The sequence below is a fragment of the Ictidomys tridecemlineatus genome, chromosome 1 (genome assembly GCF_052094955.1).
Source record: "Ictidomys tridecemlineatus isolate mIctTri1 chromosome 1, mIctTri1.hap1, whole genome shotgun sequence".
NCBI lineage: Eukaryota > Metazoa > Chordata > Mammalia > Rodentia > Sciuridae > Ictidomys > Ictidomys tridecemlineatus.
The window spans coordinates 77,510,041-77,516,040 of NC_135477.1; the positions used below are offsets into that span (position 1 = coordinate 77,510,041).

The window sequence follows — 6,000 nt, forward strand, 5'->3', positions numbered from 1 at the left end:
AAAATAAGTAATTTTTTTCCTTAAATAGGCACTTCTTGTCACTCATATTATAATACATGCTCCTGTCCTTAATTTGAAATGCAAGTTACCTTTATAACAAACCAAATTCCTATATATAGAGAAATCTATTTTTTTGCCTCAAACTAGGGGTCAGCCAACATTTTAGGTCAGATAATGTTATAACCAGTCAATTCTGCCATTGTAGCATGCAAAGCATATGCTGATGATATGTGAATTAATACACATATTTGTTTCAAAGGACACTGAAATTCAAACTTCATATAATCTTCACATGTCATAAAGTATTGTTTTTCTCTTTTCCCCAAAATATTTAAAAATGTAAAAACTACCCTTAGGTCACAGGTCATATTAAAATAGATGGCCAGTGGTCTGTGTGGTGGTGCATGCCTGTAATCTCAACAACTTTGGAGGCTGAGGCAGAAGTATTGCAAGTTCAAGGCCAGCCTTAGCAATTTAGTGAAGCCTTAAGCAACTCATTGAGACCCTGTCTCAAAATAAAAATGAAAACGGCTGAGAACGTTGTTCAGTGGTTAAGTGCTTCTGAGTTCAATTCCTGATGCCAAAACTAAAAAATAAGATAAATAAAAATATAGGTGGCCAGCCAGATATGGCAACCCCAGCTCTAAGTCCTTAATTTTTTTAATACTTCTAAAAGAAAAAAAAATTTTTTTTCTTTTCCTTGAAACAGGGTCTTATTGTGTTGCTCAGGCTGGTCTGGAACTCATGCATGTACCACAAAGTCCAACTTATAATTCTTTTTTAAAAATATTTTTAGTTGTTGATAGACCTTTATTTTGTTTATTTATTTATACGTGGTGCTGAGAATCAAAACCAGTGTCTCACACATGCGAGGCAAGTGCTCTATCATGGAGCTACAACTCCAGCCCTAATTCTTTTATACTTCTAAAATATCAAAAAATAAAAACATGAGATAAAAAGATTAAAAATGATAAAAGGGCTTACAGTAAAGTCTCTCTTCTATCCTGGAGTCTAAGTTCCCTTCTCTGGTTTTGGTGTATCCTTCCAAATCTAATGCCACTATTAAACATCTTGGCATGAACAGCCTTAGCATATAGGACTTGAATATATGTTATTTCATCAATAGGATAAATCCCTGGAAGTGAAATTCCTGGTTAAATTTACTTAAATTATTCATTGCAACACATAATTGGTCAGTATTTGCTGCTTCCAACTTGCCTAAACCTACTTCCCACGTTCCCAATTGCTATATTTTGGATCTGAAATGTAACCTACAAGCCCATGTGTTGAAGGGTGTGATCACTAGTCTGTGGTGCTATTGGGAGGTGGTAGAACCTTTAGTAGGTGGGGCCTAGTGGAAGGAAGTTTAGGTCTTTTGGCGCCTGCTCTTGAAGGGATTATTGGGATTCCAGTTGTTTCTTGTCCCTCTTGCTTCCTGCTTATCACAAGGTAGGAAGCCACCTCAGCCATGGGCTTCCATCATGACATACTGCCTTGCTATAGGCCCCAAAGTGACAGGCCAGTTTACCATGTACTAAAACCTGTGAGCCAAAATAAACCCTTCCTACTTTTAAGTTGATGATATTTCAAGTATTTTGTCACAGCAACAGAAAGTTGATTAAAAACCAACTTTGAGATCCTTTTTGGTTCGTAAATGTAGGTATTCAGTGCTGTGTGACATGCACCTTTTTTATTATTAGCACATTACCTGTCTGATGTGGGGGGAAAAACCTGACTTTGAAATCATGCTCTAGATTATTAAATTTTTGATTCAGATTATTAAAGATTTTAAAATTCTACCTACTCTAGCTTATGCATCCTTTCTTAACATTCCATTAAATTTCTTAGCTATAATTATCTGTGACATGGAGTTGAGAAATAAGTTAACTGTTTTCTTATACAAAATACTTGAAAGTACTGTGCCCAGCACTTTCTATGTTTTAATAGTAATAACAGACTGCTTTTTTTTCATGGCAGCCTGTATGTATTCAACAAGTGGGATAAGCTCCCAATTTAAGATAACTAATATTTATTTTAAGGTTTTCTTCTGTTTCTTACATTAACTCCTTTAGGCTTAGTTCTTGTTTTTGTTCAGTCTGGGGTTCCACTGATTTCCCACAATTATTTAGTGCTTTTTGTTTTCAGTTCACATTATAAATATTCTAATACCTTCATATGTATGGAAATAACTATATTCCTGTAACAATTCACATTTGTAACAACCCTATAATTCAATTTTACATTTATACTTAGTATTCATGCAGCATGAAAATAACAATTTAAATTCATTGTTTTATAATCCCATGATTTTTCAATCCATTTTTAGTTATATTCTTGTGGTGTTTTGTTTCCCCTAACAACAACTACTTAATTTCCCCTAACAACTTCTAACTTGAGTAACACAGTTTCTCCTTGTTATACCAAACTTCAGAGTCAGATCATAATCAGATCTAACAGACTTATAAACAAGTAATGACCATCTAAAGAAGGCTGTTATAGATGTGTAATACATACACACACACACACACACACACACACACACATATATATATATATATATATATATATATAATAACTTGGTAATGGAATCTCCTAAGTCTTGAACTCATAATAGTTCAACCATTTTTAATCATCCTTAATATTAGATTATTTAACAAAAGCTTCTTTTACTTTTTTTTAAAAAAAGGAATGTTCCGCATAAGTTAAAATGTCATTTGCTGCTTACCTTATGATTCAATCATTCTACATCTAACAAATTCATCTACATGCTCACCAAGAATGTTCATAACATTCTTAATATACAAAATACATAGTATATAAAAATTGGAAACACAAATGCTCATCAGCAGAAGAGTAGTCATAGAGTGGAATATAGCATAGCAATAAAAAGCACCACTGACACCATACTATCACAAGCAATGGAATTTCATTAATATGAAGCTCAAAATAGACAAAATTAATAGCTGATGAGAAGAGTCAAAATACAGATTGGGGATAGGAGTATAAGTGACTTGAAGAAGCAGAGGATGATTGAAATGTTTAATCAAAATGTTCACACTGTAATGTTCAGTTATAATATGATGTATATAGAGATTAAACAGATAATGAATATGTAAAAATTAATTGAGTTATACAATTAAGATTTATGTACTTGTTGACTTAATATGTTATTTTATACAACTACAAAAAAGTTAAGGAAAAAATGCAGTTTCTAAACCGCTTGGAACTAATTGTACTTATGTTCAAATTATCTGAGCCATACATATTGCAAATCCGGCAGCTTTTGCATTCTTTTAGTCACATAACAACTTTAAACAACTAGAAAGAATACAAAATGAATGCGAACATTCTCTGTCATAAAATACTTGGTTTCTCACTTCCAAGACCAAAGGTACTTTTAAAATACATTAATGATATAAAGATATCATTAATCTCACCAGAAATGAAGGCCCAGGAGCTTTCAAAATGACAGTGAACTGCCACGACATGGCATACATTATCTCAAAAGCAGGCTAGAAAATACCTTCAGGTTTAACAAGGGCTTAAACGGAAAAGCTTCGAATTCATGATCATATTGTCATGCTGTCAATACCATCGCCAAAGAAGGAGCATCGCTTTCATGTTTGACAAATTTCTTCTCTGTCACTTGCTCCAGAATAGAGTAATTTTCAAGGTGAATTTTTTGACAAGGCCAGAGGCTCCCTGTCCCGTGGGATGCTCGACCCCCCTCATTCCTACAAAACGTGCATCTTTTAAAGGCGTTCCTTCTGATGTCTGTCAAGAGGTGGGAGTGCTGCTGTCAGAGAAAACGATTTTAACCCCCCCCCCCCGAAGTGGTAACAGATGACTAAAAAGTTTATCCACCGAGAGGAGATAGTAAGTTAAAAAAAAAAAAAGTGAACAAAACAAAACACTGACACGCAAACCAAAGGTCCCTGGCAGCACCGGTCTCGGAAAAAAACTGCAGCTTTCCCCTGAAATCCGAGCGGACTCCAGAGGGCTGTCCGCGAAGCTACCACCCAGGGACAGGGCCCCGGAGGGTCCGTCCGATGTGACCTGACAGGGACCAGTGCCCGCAGACCCCAGCCCGCATTCCGATGGCCGGCACCGCTCCGCCCGAGCCGGCGGGAGTCTCAGGCGTGGCCGGGTACTCACCGCGCTGGCCCTCTCGGTCCACCGCGGCCACCAAGCCACCCCCACCTCCGGGACGGCGGGCGCACATGGGCGGCGCCCCGCGCACTGGGGCCGCCGCCGCCTCAGCAGCCCACCCGCCGGGCGCGCCGCCGCGCCAGGGACGGCCACTTCCGGCGCGCGCGAGGAAATGAGACTGCAGCCGCAGGCCCCGCCCACTGCCTCGGACCCGCTCGGGACTGGCCTGCCAGAGTTGCTGAGTTCAAAAAATACATAGGGGTGTGGACTTCCAAAATCTACCTGTGGAGGCCCGCAGAGTGCCCGGGCCAGCACCTGCAGCGACTGGTCTGAGTCCCGGCCTGTAGGCTGGCTGCGCAGGTACCCTGCCAGCTCTCCGTGGGCAGCGCTGCCCTGCCCTGGTAGCCCCGTCCCGGGAGCCCCAAGGAGCCACGAGGGCAGATGTAGTCGCTGAGTTGAAGTCTCCAGAGGTATCTGAGCATTCTCAGGCATGTTGGCCTGAGCAGTAGGCTCCAGCCAAGAGGGCTCTGGGCTGCCAGTGATCTTTTGGATCTAGTCATCCATTTCACTGGACTGGAGTTTCCTCATATGCTCAATGAGACAGCTGAAGTGCACTTTCTGGAAAATGGATTTGAAGTTCAAGATCGTATGATTTTAGTAGATGAGGAAAAACCCTCTCCCCTGCCTCCTTCATTCAAGTGATTGTTCCAGGAACATCCTTCAGGCACTTCGTCCTCTAGAGTACCAGACTGAGCCGGTGAGAGGAGCACGGCAGCACCAGGGCCTGCTTGTGTCTGGGCAGAACACTGTGCTAAAAACCAGCTCTGGGGTTTATTCCACCCGGCTGTGATACCGCGGTTATCGGTGACGAGTCCTGCTTCCTCACATGTTGAAGTCTGAACCTCAGAGAAGCAGGAGGCAAGCATATAAAGCAGGTTTATTTAAAAAGGGGTAACATAGGACTGTAGCTCAGGGGTAGAGCGCTTGCCTCGCAGGCGTGGGGCCTTGGGTTCGGACCTCAGCATCACATAAAAATGAATAAAATAAAGGTAATGTGTCCGACTACAACAATAAAAACAAAATGAAAAATTAAAAGGGGGTGTGGTGGGTAACAGAGATTTCTCCCACGAGGGAGAAAGGATAGCTGGTATCCTGCTATCCCCAGAAGCAAGGTTTTCTGCCCTTTTTATATGTCCTAGGCTTCCTTTGTTCTGCCCTCTTCCCCTAATCTTTCTCCTTCCTGAGTATGTGATTAGGCCTAGGAAAAATGCTGGTGGGATGGCTAAAAGGTGGGAAACAGGTGAGCTGAAGGGGGAAGGGCAGGATGGTGCAGCCAAGGACACATTAACCACCTTAGAGCCCCTGTAGGGAGGGGCAATTCCTGGGACAGGTTACCTTGGCAACAAGTTGGAGCTGGGGCTGGTTCTTGATAAGGGTGGAAGAAAGACTCTGAAGGAATTAACACTTCAATCCTTCAGGGGAAAGTCTCCAACTTCCCAGACTCACCCAAAATTAGCCTCCTTGAAGCAACCTGACTCCATTTACCTATCTATGCTGACTGTCAAATTCTGGCTTCAAGACTTAGCCTCTCTGAGACTCAGTTTACTCAGCTGTGTTTTGGAAACAAAAGTAATATGTGTTCCTAAAATTGTTGTGAGGATTAAATGCACTTTTGTATTTGAAATATCTGACACTGTACCTGGCAGGTGGCAGGCAATTGGTGCTTATTACCATCATTAAATGCATTAGTTAGAGTGGAAGGCTGGGTGACTGTAGAGTACATCCTATAGAAATAGCATTCCAGGGGAGAAGGATTTGTTCTAATCACAGCTGTCTTTGTTAGCTGACATG

General features: G+C 41.0%; 1 protein-coding gene across 4 annotated transcripts in view; it reads right to left on the reverse strand.

Annotated features, from left to right (window-relative positions):
• Positions 1 to 4,302, reverse strand: part of Csgalnact2 (chondroitin sulfate N-acetylgalactosaminyltransferase 2) — a 38,377-nt gene extending 34,075 nt beyond the window's left edge. For all 4 annotated transcript variants that reach the window (XR_002484937.3, XM_005334399.5, XM_021732542.3 and 1 more), the window contains exon 1: positions 4,156 to 4,302. The gene's annotated coding sequence lies outside the window, so the exon portion shown is untranslated. The remainder of the gene's footprint in view (positions 1 to 4,155) is intronic.
• Between the last annotated feature and the right edge of the window lie 1,698 nt (positions 4,303 to 6,000).